This window comes from Triturus cristatus, chromosome 5_1, assembly GCF_964204655.1.
Source record: "Triturus cristatus chromosome 5_1, aTriCri1.1, whole genome shotgun sequence".
In the NCBI taxonomy this organism is placed as follows: domain Eukaryota; kingdom Metazoa; phylum Chordata; class Amphibia; order Caudata; family Salamandridae; genus Triturus; species Triturus cristatus.
Window position 1 is genome coordinate 180,092,741 of NC_140587.1, and position 17,545 is coordinate 180,110,285.

Sequence of the window (17,545 nt, forward strand, 5' to 3'; positions counted from 1 at the left end):
ACCGTATGAAGAGTGAAGTTCAGGGGGTCGGCCTGGCTTCTGAAATACTACTATCTCCACATGTAGCCAATCCTCTGGAAGAGACCGGTCATCAAACGCAGCCTGAAGTGCAGCTAGATAGGGAGTAGTCAGTAGGGATTAATATTTCTTATAGACTTCGAATGGAAAACCATTCGGGCCAGGAGCCTTTCCCGAGTGCATCCCAAACAGTGCCTCCTGGACCTCCTCAGCTGTTATCGGGGCATCAAGTGTGTCCCTTGTCAAATCTGTGAGGGCGGGAGGCGGCAAACCATCAATGAATCGCTGAACTAACTGCGATGAGATAGTGTCTCGAGTGGCATTTAGCTCTCCGTAGTAATTCGCAAAACTTGTGGCTATCGGAAGTGGGTTGGTGAGAACACTCCCATCGGGATCACACAGGCCCAAAATGGAAATGGGTCGCAGTGCCCTTTGACACAAGCGGTGCAGCAAGGCGCTTGACTTATCACCCCACTGGTATATTCTGCTTTGAGTGGCCAACCAGGCCACCCGAGCCTCATCCATCAGTTCCCTGGCGTAGACCTGTTGGGTATAAAGTAATTGTCTACGCGAATCGTTCCCGTTCGCCTCCTGACCCGCACGTTCCACGGCCATTATCTGGGCCTCCAGGAGCATCATCCTCTCCTAATGCACCCTGCGCATCGCCATGCAGTAGGCAACATCCACCCCTCACAGTGTAGGCTTCATTTGCCTCCCACACGATCACAAGCAATCTGACCGACCAAATATTGAGTGAGGGTGGTGTGCATATGCAACCTGTATTTGTCATCCAATAGGAACCATGGTGAAAGGCGCCAGCGGAAGGGGGGGGTGCTCAGTATCCAGTCACAGATCGAGCTGCAGTGGAGAGTGATCTGAAAGGCCCCAGGGAAGTATTTTGGCGGCTGCTAATCTATTTAGGTGCGCTGCTGACAAGAAGATGTGATCTATGCGAGAAAAGGATCCGTGCATTTTGGAGAAATAGGTGTAACCCTGTTCAGTGGGAAGTAGCCTCCTCCAAGTATCGCCCAATCCAAGCCCTGCATCATGGACCCAGGTTTGGACTCATGGGACACGGACAGATTCCCTGCACTACGCCACCTGTCTATAGAAAGGCATACTGTGTCATTCCAGTCACCCCCAACCAGATTCAGTCCCTGGGCGATCTCCACCCACAACCTCATCAAACATTCAGTTCGGTTCCATGTGATGGGCGGAGGGGCATATACACTTCCCAGAACGAATGACCTGACATATATTGAGCACGCAACAACCTCATATCTACCCTGGGGATCGGTCCATGTTTTTTTATGTATAAGGGGGACTCTGCAGGGTATATCTTTATCGCTACCACACGCGAACCCCTTGTAAATCCGGAGTGGAAGACCAGTACAAAACCAAATTGTGTTAAGCATAGAAGTCTATTGCCAAGCAGGTGCATCTCTTGCAAGAATAAAATATCCGTGCCATAGCGTTTAGCCTGGCGCAACACAGCCCCTCTCTTAACCTTATCTAGTAACCCTCGGACATTCCAACTTACCACCCAAGGACGTCTCTCAACCAACCTAGACATGTTGGAAATCGGGGCGGACATCAATGAATAAATGCGGAGGACCACGTATGATGATCATAGGCTTAGCTCCAGCTACAGAATGGACATATGTACACACTGAAAAACAAACAACAGTGTAACATTCCCCAACATCCCACCCCCTCCCCATCACCCCAATACCTCAAAAACGTAGAGGCATCTGTCGCGGCATGAAAGGTCCCCGGGCCCCAACGGGGGTTCGGTGCAGCTCCTAGCCAATGGATGCATAAATAGCTACCCCTAGACACAGCGTTGCTTCAATGTCCAGGGAGTGCTGGAAGAGGTGCAGCCCATATTAATATGCCACCAACGATAGAATCTGGGTCACTCATACAGTGAGCGACAAAGTATTGTAGCTTTCATGTGACAAACCATATGCATCATACATGTGATTTATTGTGATATTTGGAGTATTACTTGGAAAATGACTGCCGGCGTTGCTCACCAGAGGCCTGAGATAGCCCCCAGCTCGGCCCCCCAGATGAGGAGTCTGAGTCCAGTCTGGGCTGGGTGTGCGCTCGAAGTTTAATAGTTTTGTCTGTCCACGCTAAGACCTCCTCAGGGGAGTCAAAGAAGTATGTCCGCTCTTTGTATGATATTCGGAGCCTGGCCGGGAACATCAGGGAATATTGAATCTTAAGAAGACCCAATTTAGCCTTTGTCTCAGTGAAAGACTGCCGGCGCTGCTGGACCAGTCTAGTTTAGTCTGGGAATATCATGATTTTGCGAGGAAAACAGTAGGGGATCCTTAAGTCTTGCCTGCTGTAGGAATATGTCTCTGTTCCTGAGGTTTAGCAACCTTGCAATCAAGGGTCTAGTCTTGCAACCGGCGGCTACTGCAGCAGGACACGATGAGCGTGTTCAATAACAAAGTAGGGAGACATGAGTCCGGGGGGGAAACCAGTCTGCCAGCCATTTGGCCAGAAAGTCTGCTGCATCACTGCCCTTGCACCCCTTTGGGAACCCCACAAAGCGGAGGTTGTTGATATGGGTGCGTCCCTCTGCATCCTCCGCACACACTGCCAATCCTTTGGCGACGGATTCCAGGGCAGAGACCTTCTGGAGCGTCATGACTGATTCCTTCACCGTCGGTATCTGAGACTCGGCCTCAGTGATGCCCTGCACCACGTTGCGGGTGTCCTGCCTGAGAAAGATTATATCAGACCCCATGGAAGAACACAGAAGCCATTGGAGCGGGCTTTTGTGCTTTTCTGCTCCTAAAAGCTAGAGCCCTCCTCTACTTACCTGATAGGGTGTCCAAGTATATATTCACACATTTTTTAATGATATTTAAAAGCAAATTTTGAACTAATGAGAATAAAAGTCTGTGCTAGATATTTTTGGTAAAGGGCAAGTTAAGGTAAATCAAGGGCAAAGATGTTTGTTGATCTAAGATTTGATACATTGACTACTGTGTCTATTTACATTGTTTATCTTTGATTGTCTTTAGAAAAAGTGCCCTCAAAGTTTCACATTTATAATGTTTCTATTTTGTAAGGTCATACAAATAAACATATATTTGTTTTAGGTTCCTTCACCAGGTCATCTTCATTTTGACATTTCAACATTGTAACATTTGCAATTATATGCTGCTGTTGGGAAGCACAAAGAGAACATGGGTTGATCCTGTGAAAGACACACACACTTTGGATTACAGATTTTGTACAAAGACAACTTGCCGAGTGATTGAATTGTATTTGTCAAGCTTGCATTAGACTTGTTTTCTCTTGATTGTTGCCACCAAGGCATAATGTGCTGCTTAAATTGCTCTAACCACATGTGGGAGGCCACCCAACGCATACAAATCTCCCTTCACATAGGCTAAATCCACATTTTGTGTAAACTGTATGTAGCTGGTGATATGTCTCATTATTGAAAGAAAAGCGTCTGGTAGCACATCATTTAAAGTTGTTTGTGACATTGCACCAGATACTGCAACAGTGTATTAGAATGACCCTGTGACCGCAAAGGGAGTACTGCCGTTATTCTCACTCATGATGTTATCGATGTGCGTTTTCTTATTGTGAGGCAGAAGATCTGGCTGCAGCTGATGACATCCATCAGTAAGAGTTTGCCTATACAATCTGATGTTTTTGATTATCTCCTGTTCCACCATGGTGGCAAGGTCTGGAATTGTAAAACATAATATGGCATTAATGTTTTTGAACATGCATGGGTTATAATGCATTAGTAAAATATGAAAAACATTTATTTATTCCAATTAAATCATATCCCAGTTAGGTCGAGCCTTGACCCTTTGCATCTCTCGATAGGCTTTTAGCACACCTCCCAATCGCTATCAGTTGTTATGTGTAGTATTTAAAAATGCTGGCTTATCATTGGTGGATTTGTGGAAATGTCCCTCTTTTGTGTGCTGAGTTCCCTCCCTGGAGATTTCACTCAGAGAATGTTTTTGTTGGCCCTCACACTGTACAGCGTGTGATGGACTCTCCTCCCTCCTACCTTCTGGTTTATTTATAGCTGGTTCTCGCCTGCACTCAGCCCGGCCACCTGCATTTCTGAAAAACCAGCAGTAATTGGGATAGCTGGCTCACGTGTGCACCCTGCATGTGTCTTCAGTGTCAGTCTTTTTAAAAAAAAATCGCTTCCTGCTCTTTTTTTAGGCATCCGTAAAATGCATACCTAAATGATAATATTAATATTCATTAAGGAAAAACAAAAGCTTTTGGAAGCATCCTAAAAAAGTTTTAATTGTAAGTGTTTTTAAGTTATATTTTCACCATTGCATGGCAATCTAAAATGTTCACCAAATTGGGCCACAATCTACACGCTTTTTCTTGGCATTGCACCAGTTTTCCTAGCAGAGTCATGTGACGTTCTGGTCACGTGACCTGTCATTTCCTTGTTCCGTGGGAGATGGCGGCTCACTTGTCCAACAGAAGAGTGAATCTTAATGTTCTTCGGAAGGATCTGCGCAGAGTGTGGAGGGAGTTTCTAGACAAGTGTGCAGGGACAAAGCTAAGGGATGGTGGGTACTGAAGCCCTCCGCTCTATTAGTCAACACTTCTAGAGTCAGTGTCGTCCCGTGTACTGTGTAATGCAGATATATTCTGGACTACCTGTGACACGTGGTTTGTTGCATTGCCATGTGGTTTGTGAATTTTGGATATCTCTTGTGGGGGTGCATTTTTTGTAACCTAATAGTTATGATTTGTGGTAGATGTTGCATATTTGCCCTTTTTTGCCCTGCTTTTGAGTACATGCCCATTCTGGGCTCTGTCTTTTGTTTTTGTGTGTCTTAGTTACAGCATAACACCTTCCTGGTATGAGTTTGGTGTATCTGTAGGTTATGCCTATTGCGAGGCACATTGTGGCTTACCAAGAACTTAGAGGGACTTAGAGCCCGATCTTTGCATATCATTGGTTAGCTTTCCTATCACTCATGCCTGTTTCTTATTCGTGTTGCAGCTTGCAGTCTTGTGATTGTCTCTCCCACATTTACTTTTCAAACCAGACAATAACCAATTTTGCTATTGTGCTTATGCATGCCTTTTCTTATAATGTAAGAGCATTCTGATGACATTATGACCAGCATGCAAGTGTTCAATTTTACAAACGTGTATACAGTTTTTATGCGGTATCCTTGGTCAGAAATACAAGTGGTGCCTACAGTTTGTTGCATAAAATCCGAGCAGAAGTTAAGATTTTCACACAAAGTGGAGTTGTGTAGAGCTTTTAATATTCACAATATTAACACTTTTGCAAGACATGAAGTGCATTTGTGAGAAAACATTTTTTGCCCATTCCTAGTCTCTGACGACTACCTGCTGCGGCATCTTTGCTTTTGCACTATCCCATACCTCTCTTAAAGGTCCCACATTCTTGAGTTGCTGTGCTAACCTGCCATTGTTGCCCTCTCATGTTGCAGTGCTTTAACATGATTGGATCAAGCTTTTATAGTATTTACAGCACACTGCAGGCATCTCGGATTGGTTCATTCTGAACACGAATGTACCCCACACAATTCCACAACTAACAAATACGAATCAAACCACATAATTCCACTACAAATAACACACCCACTCCACTACAAAGAAATAAATATAAATAACAAACAAAATCATTTACAGACTAAACCTCAAACTTTCACAAATGCTTGGCCGATTCCATTGCAAATGCTTGTTTTTGATTTGTGGTTTTGATTCTTTTTTGTCATCTTGTAAAAGAGTGAAAACCATTACCTACATTGATTTATTTATGTATCAACACAATTTGTTTTTGACTTTATAAAATCATGATGGAAGTAAATAAAGTAAACAAATTAAGAAAAGAAATGCAACACCAGTCTTTGACTTTGCTATTTTTGATTTTATTCAACAGAGCAAATAAAATAACACAAGATCAAAAGAAAAAGAGCAAACAAAAAATGTCATATTCAATCATGGGGGTGAAACTATTTGCAGAGCCAAAATTGTCTGAAATCCAATGTACAAAATACAACTGGTATCAGAAAGGTAGATTTGTCCAGAAATGAGTCCACAGAGTGTGAATGGTAGTCACACACTGGAGGAAATTAGATTCTGCATAGCTTGCTGGTGGTGGTGGCGGTCTTGTCATCCATTCCTGCTAGTCTGGATGAACGTTCTCTCCTGAGGGTGACTGGTGGATCCACAGTTGCAGGGACTAAGGTGAGTGCAGGTTTTTCCTCTTGTGGCAGGGCCTCCCCTTCGATGGCTGAGGCAGATGTAGCAGGCACAGATGTTGTTGGACCACAGAAAGGGGAAAATGTTGCTGGAAAAGCCCTGTACATATGGGTAAAACACTTCTACAGCACCACAATCAGGGAGCCTAAATTGGAGTTAAGATATTCCATCTGAACATTGTGCTCCCTCTGCAACGGTTTCCTCTCCTAGTACTCTGTAAGGACCTAGCCTATCATGTCTTGGGACTGATTGATTGATCCCAAGACCTAGTCTATGGTGGCCTGGGTGGCAATGAGCCTAGTGGCCTCCCTTTGCTGGCCTGCATAGTCCCTCCCACTACCCCTACCCTCAGTACCATAAGCCCTTGACCCAGTGTGCCCTATCCCACTGGATCCTGACTAAACAGGAGGCGGTGTTGGTGGATCAATAGCAGCCAGCACTGGGGGGCACAAGATTGGGGTGATTTTGGTTTGTACACAGGAAGTGGAGGTTTCCATAAGCTGAGGTGTGTTAGCAGTTGCGATGGGAGGTGTACATGTGGCCGAATGAGACTCAATGGAGCGGTCTGCCCAGGCAGATCAGTTGGTCCAAGCAGCTCCTTGTCATAAAGACTTGCAGAAGTGGAGTCTGCACTGTGGCTTGTTCCTGGTCTGGAGTGGAGGTATCCTCAGTGGCAAATTGTTGGACCTATTATGAATAACAAAAAATAATATTTTTAAAAAGTCTGGATTATACATCAAATGAGTATGGAGCTAAAAATGAAGCAACCTAAAAGGAAAAAGAGAATTATTATAATGATTGTACCTTTCAGTGGTATTGTAATAAAATACACAAACAGTTTTAATTACACACAGAATACATCAAAACAGCAGGTAAAAAGATGCCCTGCAATGAAAACAATAATTTGAATGTATGCATAAAATATACCAAAGATTCAACAGAGCACAGTAGAGAGGAGAAATGTGACAGAAACTATTCCAAGGCCGGTCACGATAGAAATCTGACAATTTTACAACTTAGAAGGATACATTGCATTAGTCATCATATACATGTTACAGAGTACAATTTCATAGAAAATAGCTTATATTCAGCATACAATATTACATTCCTTAAGATTGTAAGTCAACGCACTTTGATTTGTGAAACAAAGAACATGATTTCAATAAAAGAGCAAGAATAGGACAGCATACAGAATTAAGGACAAAAACATTTCAAAACATAGCATCAAATAGAGATTGATAAATACATATCGCTTTAACATATGTTAAAATTATGACAGAAAAGAGATGAAGAGCAAGATAGCATTGTAATATTATTTTGATGAATCAAACACAAGGCATCATGGGAGTTGTGTCAATTTAAGTAAACATTAACAACACTTGCAAAATTGTAAGTTGAACATTCCTAGTGAAAAAACAATATTTAGGTTTAGTGACACATTTAAAATTATAACTTGCCAGTGTCCACTCCACCAGGGACTACTTTCAAGACTTCAGGATGTCGGATCTGCAAAACCTTCTCCTCTCTGGGAAAATGTTGTAAGGGGGGCTGGGAGAACCACCACCAGCCCCCTGGGTCTCCAGGTGACGCTTGGATGCCAGAGAATGCACTCTCCCCCGGATGTCATTCCACTTCTTCCTAATTTCCACCTGTGTGCAAAAGTTGTTTGCTCCAGCATTCACTCTGTCAACTATTCTGGTCTACATTTTCCTTTTCTGAGCTGTGGCTGTATTTTGTACTTGGGCTCCAAACAATTGTGGATTTACTCCAACAATTTCATCCACCGTGACTGACAATTCTTGCTCTCTAAAACGGGGATTTATTCTCCCTGCCATTATAGAACACAAAAAAATGTAAATACATTTTATGACCCACAAGAAAATAAATGAACGAAGAAAAAAGGGACAAGAAAAAGAGAAAGCAAAAAAACTACCTGACTTCAGTGACAAATGTTCTGCTTGACAATGTTGTGCTGCAGTGGAATGGCAAAGTATCATGGTCTGACATGGAGTGTTTTTTATAGGGTATTTAGGTGAAAAGAATTAGCCAAAACACATCAGGTGAGTGATGCTAGCATCCATCCATAAGCCAGAGGAATAATAAAATGTTGAACGTGTCCCACGACGGAATCACTCCATCTGCAATTCGCCGTTAAAACAACTCCAGCACAACTGTGAAATCTAAATAGGCTTGGAGAAATCCCTGACTGCGACGGAGTATTGTTAGCCAGCAGAGGAGTCTGCCGTGAAGACAGCGGTGAACCGTTTATGTTGCGGTAACAGTCTGACAACGCAGACGGCGGATCAGTCAGCCAACATCTACATATGGTTGGCGGGAATCCGTCAGCTTGATGGAGTACTTGTAAACTCTGCTTGTGAGGAATTACAGGAGTCCCACCAAGATCTAAATCAGGCCCAAGGTGTTTTTCTGGACCTAAATGGTTTGATAAAGGTTGTGCTCATGCATTAGGAAATCTAAAGAGAGCTTTAAAGGAGAAGCCTAGAGATTCCGCTAGTATTTTGTCCTGTCATAGGAAGTACAAGCTTGAAGTCAGTAGGTGGAAGAATGCAATAAGGAACATAGTTTGGGAGACTTTGTTAGAAGCCTGCTGCCTAAAGAACAGTGCTAAAATCTGTAACATCATTAATCAGTTTTGTTTTGCACCAGATGATGCGGCCTCACTATCACATCATATCACCTCTGACAGCTGGGTCTCCCATTTCGAAGGGGTCGATAATGGGGTATTCATTAAGGCAAACCCGATGACATGCTTGCCCTGGTGACAACGGATGAAATGAGAAAGAGCATACTGGGTTTGACCACAAATAAGGCTCTAGGTCCTGACGGGATTCCGACTGACCTTTATTAGAGTGACATTGAGACCCAGGCGCCTTTATTGATGGACACTCCAAATGCTGTAGTCAGGGAGGGAGCCCCTTCCTCGTGGGTGACTTCCATCATTGTCCCAGTCTTCAAAAAGTGAGATAGGAATAATCCTCAATGCTACAGACTGATCTCTATGATCGATTTTGTAGCTGAGGCTGTGGTGGGAATGGGGGGGCGTGGTCTGGCATCGACCAAGATGGCGGCATAGTTTGCCTGCTCCTCACGGGCCCTCGATAAAGCCTGCAATATCCGGTATTGATCCTCTTGCTGGAGGGTCGAAACGGCCGGCGCTGTTACGCCGCCAGTGTACTGAAGCGGGGGATGTGTCTCCGGCCCCTGACAGTGCGACGGCATGTGTGCGGAGGCGAAGGGCCTGTCATGTAAACGGTGATGAGCTCCAGAGCTGAAAAGGGGCCCGCACCCAGAGCGCGCGGTCCGGGATCTCCAGCACTTGAGATCCGCTGTTTGGTGCCTGCTGCGGGCGCTGGACCTTGTGTCCGTGTTGCGGTCCCTGGGGGCCGTGCGGATCGTGTATCGCAGCTGAGTGATCCCCACAGCCTGCTATTGGCTGTGGTGAGCCCGCTGGCGGTTCCAGTTGTGCACCGGTGTGACCCGAGGAGAAGCAGTCGGTGTGCAGTGGCCGGCGGGGGGGGGCTCTCCCTGGCCGGTTTGAAGTGTGCCTCAGAGGCACCTGCTGGCCCCCACATCTGATCGGTGATAACACTGGGCAAGCGACTGGGACAGACTTTCACAGTCCGCACCCAGAGGGCTCTGCCAGGGTTATCCCTCACTCAAGATCCGCTGGGTGTGACCTGCGTTCGGTGCTGGACTCTGCGACTGGGGCAAGGCTCCTGCGGGCCGTGCAGTTTGAGTGTCACCGGCGGCGAGGTCCCTACGGCCTGCTAATTGCTGAGTTGAGCCCACTAGTAACTACAGGACTATGTCGGGCAGCCTGAGGAGGTGAGGCCAGGTGTAGAGTGACAAGTGGGAGGGCCATCCCTGGCCGGTCTAGAGGTGAATGCAGGAGCGCCTATGGGCCCCCTATTTCAGCGGCGACGACGTGGAACCAGAGGTTAGGGCAGACCAGTGCGGTCAGCAAAGGATGAAGAGCGGCTCCAGTGCGGTCCCAGTGGTCGGCAAGAGTGAGCTCCTCGTGCAATGATGCTCCATAGAGAGCGACGATCGACCACATTCCCTGCACGACCCTCTGCCAAGGTCCATTTGGGAAGTGGGCTGACCTAGGGTCGAGGTGGGGGAGGAGTGAGTAAGGCCGAGGGGGTCCATCCACGTCTGCTCTGGGATTTTTTTCTATTGTGCTTTCTACTCTGTGGGGCCCACGTGAACTGCAGGAAGGGCGTCCTGGCACTCCTTGTGGCACGAGAGAGGGGGATATATTGTAATCAAAGTGCGCCCCTGCAGTATCTGGAGGTCAGCGGCAAGCCACGGTGGTGGCACGCAGTGGGCCTGCAGGGTGGTGAAGTGCCTTCGTGACCCCAAGCGGTGTGAACCCAATCATGACAAAACCAAAAGGGGCCCCTGCTGCTGTGTGATCTAACAAGCTGAATAAATATGCCATCCCGGGTCAACTGGCGCCCGAGGATTGGGCGCTTGGGGACAAGCCGACCAGAGAAGAGCCTTCCCTGGGATTAATTATGTCTGCGATTCAATCCTTACATACGACCCTGGAGACAAAGATTGATAAGGTTATAATTGAGATGAACCTAGAATGCTGACAATCCTCTCTTGGCATGTGAATGGTCTGGGGGACAAAATTAAACGTACTATGGTCCTACAATGTCTGCACAGAGACTCACCGGATGTTGTCTTACTTCAAGAGACACACCTCAGGGGCAACAACTACTTAGCCCTCAATAGAAATGGATATAAACTATGGGCTCACGTGGGTCTCACGTCGGGTTCCTGGGGCACAGCCATACTCATTAAAAATGCGATACCGCTGGTGATTCAGCGAACATAGTGTGACCACTTGGGACACTATGTGGCCCTGTCAGGGACTTGGAAGGGAGAGGTTGTAAACATATGCTCTGTGTATATTCCTCCGCGACTGCATGAGATTACATACCTGGACCTTAGTAAGCTCATTCTGGACTTCCCTCAGAGAATTTTGCCTTTGCAGGGTTACATGAATGATACGTTGATGCCGGAAATGGATAGGGAAGTTCTCCCCCTCTTGGTACAAGGGGCCCGTCCACTGTACACATTTGCGCGTGCGCTGGGACTGGTGGATCTTGGAGATGCCACAACCGCAGGTCAAGACATTAAACTCATATCTCTGCGGCACATGGCAGTGGTGCACGATTGGACTATATTTATACACACACTACCTCGGCTGGTCTCTTTCAGGGTGGAAGCCATAATGCGCGAGGGATATCAGATCACTCATCAGTTGCGGTGTAGCTGCACGGGCCAGATCAGGACTAGTCCCTTCCTCTGAGACTGGATCCCTTTATGTTTTGGGGTCAGGAATTTCGAGAGCGTTTCGAGGAACGCACGGAACAATATTTTGCTGAAAATGCCGGTTCTGTGTGATCCGTCAGTATTCTCTGGGAAGCATACAAAAGGTGGTGGTGAGGGACGTTGTACAGACGGCAAGTGGTGCTCAAAGGAAAGAAAAATGAGTCCAGTGCGAGGAGCTTGAGCAGGAGATATATGCTTTGGAACGAACATTAAGCGTGGACACTAGGGGCGTGGGTGGGCTCAAGCATGCGCTCAAACTCAAGGAAACACCCCTTTGGGACTTAGCAAAAAACACGGCTAGTGCTCACACAATTGCCACACAAAGAAGGGTGTATGATTTGGGTGATAAAGCCAAAAAACTGATTGCGTGGCTTGAAAGGAGGGACAGGAACCGCAATTGGGTTTCCGAGATTCGGTCCGTAGATGGAGGGTACAGGGGTGTCCTTAGCAGAAACTACGAGAACATTTATCAGTCCCAATCCACATGGGGGGAGGCGGGGTGTACTGAATTCCTGCAAGACATTTCTCTACGGTCTCTTGAATTGAGGACAAGGAAGCGCTAGATTGTGACTTTTATCTGGAAGAATTAGAAAACGCTATGTGAGACCTGCAATCTGGGAAAGCGGCGGGCCCGAATGGGATCCCCTTAGAGCTGTTTAAATGTGTAGCGGGCAAGCCAGCCCCTTACATGTTTGACATGTTTAGGGAGGCATTCAAGGTGGGCCAACTCCCTGAGGACACGAGAATGGCAACTATAGTAGTATTCCTCAAGAAGGGCAAACCGCATGACCTCTGTAGCTCCTACAGACCTATCTACCTTTTGAACTTTGAGGCCAAAGTCCTCCTCACCAAGATTATTGCAAACCTCTTGGGCCCTGTCATACAATCCCTGATACACCCAGTTCAATCTGGCTTTATGCCACATAGGAGCACTAGGCTCAATTTGAGACGCCTATATGGAGTCATGTACATGACTCAAAGGCAGCCTGATGTCCCGGTTGATCTCCTCTCACTGGACGTGAGGATGGCGTTCAACAACATTGAATGATCCTACCTCTTTGCTGTGCTGGAGAAGATGGGCACTGGCCCGCAGTTGCAAAAGTGGATCCGGATGCTATACACGCCTCCTATTGCACGTGCTAGGGTCAACAGGGTCGTCTCCATAGCCTTTGTGTTACACAGGGGGACGCATCAGGGGCGCCCACTGTCCCCGATGTTATTTGCGTTGCTGCTTGAACCACTAGCGGCATAGATTGGACAAGACCCAGTAGTACGTGACATAAATACGGGGGGGCTAGGAAGAGCTCATATCCTTGTATGCGGACGATACCCTTCGCTACGCTCACAGGCCCCAACAAACATTCCATAGGCTCAACCATATAATACAGTCTTTTGATACCTACTCTAGGTACTGCATCAACTGGTTCAAGTCTTTGTTTTTTTCATTAGATGGGGATCCTCCAGTCTTGACTTCGGCATGCTCGGAGCTGGAATTGCAAGATAAGTTAAAGTACTTGGGTATCTGGATAACCAAGTCTGTGGAGGAGTTCACGCAATTGAATCTACACGGGCAACTTACTAGATTACGAGATGATGCGGTACACTGGACGGGTCTCTCGATTTCCCTTATGGGAAGGGCAGTCCTCTTTAAGATGATTGCCTTCTCGCGTCTACTCTGCACTGTCCAGAACAATCCCTATCGCATCCAGGAAACATTTTTTCAAATGATCGAATTTGAGCTTCGCAAATTGCTATGGGGAGTGTCGGGGTTGTCCCAGAATTGTGCTCAAGAAGCTACAAAATGGAGTATACGAGGGGGGCTGGCCGTTCCGGATATCAGAAAATACTACTGGGAAGCTCAAGTCATCAACATCAACAGATGGGTTTTTTCCCCACTGGAGGAACCAGTCTATAGGGTGGACAGACTGGCCCTGGGCGATCGTAGCCATCTGGGTGAACTGTACCGCAGGGGTAGGGGTTCCGTACATCTGCCACCACACAAAGACGGTCATTGACATTTGGCATAAAGCAACTAAAAGGACCGGGTGGGAGTTGAAATTCACTTAACAGACTCCGCTATTGGAGGGAGACTTTCGGAAAGAAATACAACGGTTGCAGGGTTTCCGGAAGTGGAGCCTGATTGGCATCAACTTTCTCGGGGACGTCTGGAAATGTGGCAAAATGGTGACATTCAATACCCTGCAGGAGGGCTTCCAAATGGGGAGGTGAATTCCTTGGATACCGACAGCTGCGTTTGGCACTCCATTGCCATTTGAAAGAAGGGACTGTGATTTCAGAATATTCCCCCCTAGAGGATAGACCCCTCTTAGAGCCCATGACCGAGAAAGCGGTGTCACTTCCCTTCAAGAATCTGATAAACAACTCCCCAGACTGCCTGGATTCCCTGAGGGAGGCCTGGGAATCGGACGTGGGTCTTTTGGAGGATGATGATTGGGCAGAGGCCCTTCAGTGCTCCAGGGGAATGCCATCAGAGCGCTCTTTAGGCTTGTTCAACTCCGCATCCTTCACAGGTCTTATGCCTCGAGAATGGTGCAGGTCCATATTAATGGTGGTGGTTCCGAACTATGTGCCAGGGCATGTGGTGAGAAGGGGTCATTCTTCCATATATTGTGGTCTTGCCCCAGGATACAGAAGTACTGGAGGGTCCTAACCCGCATTATGGAGGCTGTAGTGGGCAAGCAGGTCCCAATGGAGTCCAGATTGCTCATCCTCAGCGTCACGGGAGAGATCACAGTGGGCCAAGCTGTGGCTAGCTTTAGCAGGGGATGTCGCTAAGAGGAACATCGCAGGTGCATGCGGGGTGACGGAGCCCCGACAGTAGAAGCATGGCTGCGTGATATGGACTTGTGTCATAATGCGGAGCAGGTGATCTATTAAAGTCGTGGATGCACTCACAAGTGGGAGAAAATATGGGGGGCCTGGACACTGGATAGTGGCCTGTGATGGGATCCGTGGGGTGTGTTGTTTAGGCGATACTGTGAAAGTTAAGCGATACACCCAATCTAGTTGTGTGCAGAAATGCATAAAATGTACCTGCGTGCTGCATGTTGCAATGTCTGGTGACTGCCATTCCTTCGTCATAATATTGTATGGGTATATGGGGATTTGCTTGTATCTGAAGCTTGTTTTTTTGCTCAATAAAAAGATTTTCACAAAAAAATACAAAAATTTATTAAAGGCTGTGTTGGGATGGGTTGTCTTGGATAGACTTTTTTTCTGGGCTACCAAACACAATACCATATCTAACCTTCAGTATGGATTCAGGCCTGGTATATCTACTGCTGACCAGTGTTTAAATCTGTATATGGTCTTAAGTAAATACATAGTGGAACGTAAAGGTTCCATGTTAGACTGTACAGCCTTAGGGTTGTCTTCCCCCAACTTTTTGCCTTCCTGCCTTCATTTTTCTGATACCATTGTTGCTGGCTTTAGGACTATGCACATGTTATCACTGCTAAACAATGCTAACGTGCTTGTGCTCTCTCCCCTAAACATAGTAATATTGGTTCATCCCTAATTGGCATATTCAATTCACTTATAAGTCCCTAGTAAAGTGCACTCCATGTGCCCTGGGCCTGTACATTAAATGCTACTAGTGCACCTGTAGCACTAATTGTGCCATCCACATAAGTAACCCCGTCACCATGTCTCAGGCCTGTCATTGCAGAGCCTGTGGGTGCGGTTTACTGCCAATTCAAGTTGGCATTTAAAGCTACTTGCCAAGCCTTAAACTCCCTTTTTATTACACGTGAGTCACCTCTAAGGTAGGCTCTAAGTAGCCCTATGGGCAGGGTGATGTGTAAGTAAAAGGTAAAGCATGTATGTTTATGTTTTGCATGTCCTAGTTGTGACTAACAGCTACATTTGTTTTTCACTGCTGTGAGGCCTACTCCTCTCATAGATTTGATTTTAGGTATTCCTTAATACACTTTTAAGCTGTAATTCCTGATGAGAAGGGAGTAGCTACATCTTGTTTCATATCTTTGTAATAGTAATGATAAATCCTCTTTACTGGTAAAGTTGGATTTAACATTACTATTTTAGAAATGCCACTTTTAGAATGTGGGCATTTGTCTGCTCTGTGTGCCTTGCAGCTTGTCTCCAATACACTTCTGGGGTGAGTGACAGCTGCACTATTCACATTCCCTCTAAACAACAAACAAACACAGGAAGACTGGGTGTGTACCAATCTATTTAAATCTGCATTCTGATGACTCTTCCTGAACAGGAAGGGAGGAAAGGTCTGACACTTAAACTTCAATACATAGTGTTGTGTACTCACACAAAGAGCTGATTACCCCCTACTAATAGTCTGGAGCCAGGGATAGGAGGAAAGGACCTCTGTGCACTCCATGGACACTTCTTTGAAGTCTTCTCCACTTCTGAGGCACATTTGGGTATAAGTACTGGGTCTCTGACCCCTAAAATCAGACACTCTGAATCTACAATTGAACCTCTTTCAGAAGAACTGCTGTGCTGCTCAAATGACTCCTTGCTGGACTGCTGACCTGGAAGGCCTGCTTTTCTCTTGTGCTGGACTGCTACCTGCTGCTCTCTGACTCTGCTGAAGGAGAGCTGGACTCTGCCTTTACAACCAATTGTGCTCCAAGGACTTGTTGGCTGCTTGAGAGTCAGGGATATCAAAGTCTCTACCCCTGCTCTTTGCCTGGTTCACTGGAAGTGGACCCAGATAAATACATCACAGATATCGACGCATCTCCTGTCTGCATGTAGCAGAACTGGTGCATCAACCCGGTTGTGGGATTAGAACCGGCCCATTGCTCTCGGAACCAGCGCATTGCCTTGAGAGCCATGACGCATCGGAACCGTGCATTGCTGGCATCGCAACAGGGAGAGATTGACACAACCCCACGACTGTGAGGAGAAACCCAGCGCATCGCACTTCAGAACTAATGCATTGCAGTTCGGCGGCTCGTCTACAGAACCGACAAATCGCTATCATTGCGGAATCTACATCAACGCATCACTTGACTGTCCCCCGCATTTTGCTGTTGCAACCAAGACTGGGTACTTTGTTTACTGGGGCCTGCATGGGTCCTGTAGCTAGTCTGCGCCCCCTTGCAGAAGGCCTTTTGACTTTGTCCTGTTCCAGCATGACCTAAAGTAACCCCTAAAGTGCTATTGGCTTCTAAGCATCGGAACTCTTATTATTATTTCAAAAATCACATTTAAACTTCTCCATATTGAATTTTTCTGGTTTTGGTCTCGTTTTAGTATGAAATCACTTTTTATTTTTCTGAACTGGTGTGGAGTCTTTTTGTTTTGTTTTCACTGTTTTACTGTTTAAGTGTTGCACACATACTTTACACATTGCCTCCTAAGTTAAGCCTGAGTGCTCAGTGCCAAGCTACCAAAGGGTGAGCACAGGATAATTTAGTTTGTGTATGACCTACCCTGACTAGGATTGTGGTTCCTGTTTTGACAGGGTACCTACTCTGCAAACCAGAAACCATGGGCCCCGATTCACAGAAGTAATCTGAGATGAAAGTCGAACTTTACGACTTTCGGTATCGCGAGGGGCATTTACAAGTAGTAAAGTTAGACTTTTGGTCTAAGTTTAGACCAAAAGTCTAACTTTAGTAGTAGTAAAGTTAGACTTTTGGTCTAAGTTAGACTTCTGGTCTAAACCTAGACCAAAAGTCTAACTTTAGTAGTAGTAAAGTTAGACTTTTGGTCTAAGTTAGACTTTTGGTCTAAACTTAGACCAAAAGTCCAACTTTAGTACTCGTAAATGCCATTTGTGAATACCGAAAAGGTAGACTTTCGTCTCAGATTACTTCTGTGAATCGGGCCCCATATTTCTAACACTCCATACATCTCCCCTTCATGGATCTTACCTCAGCTTTCGACCAGGGTAAACCAAAAC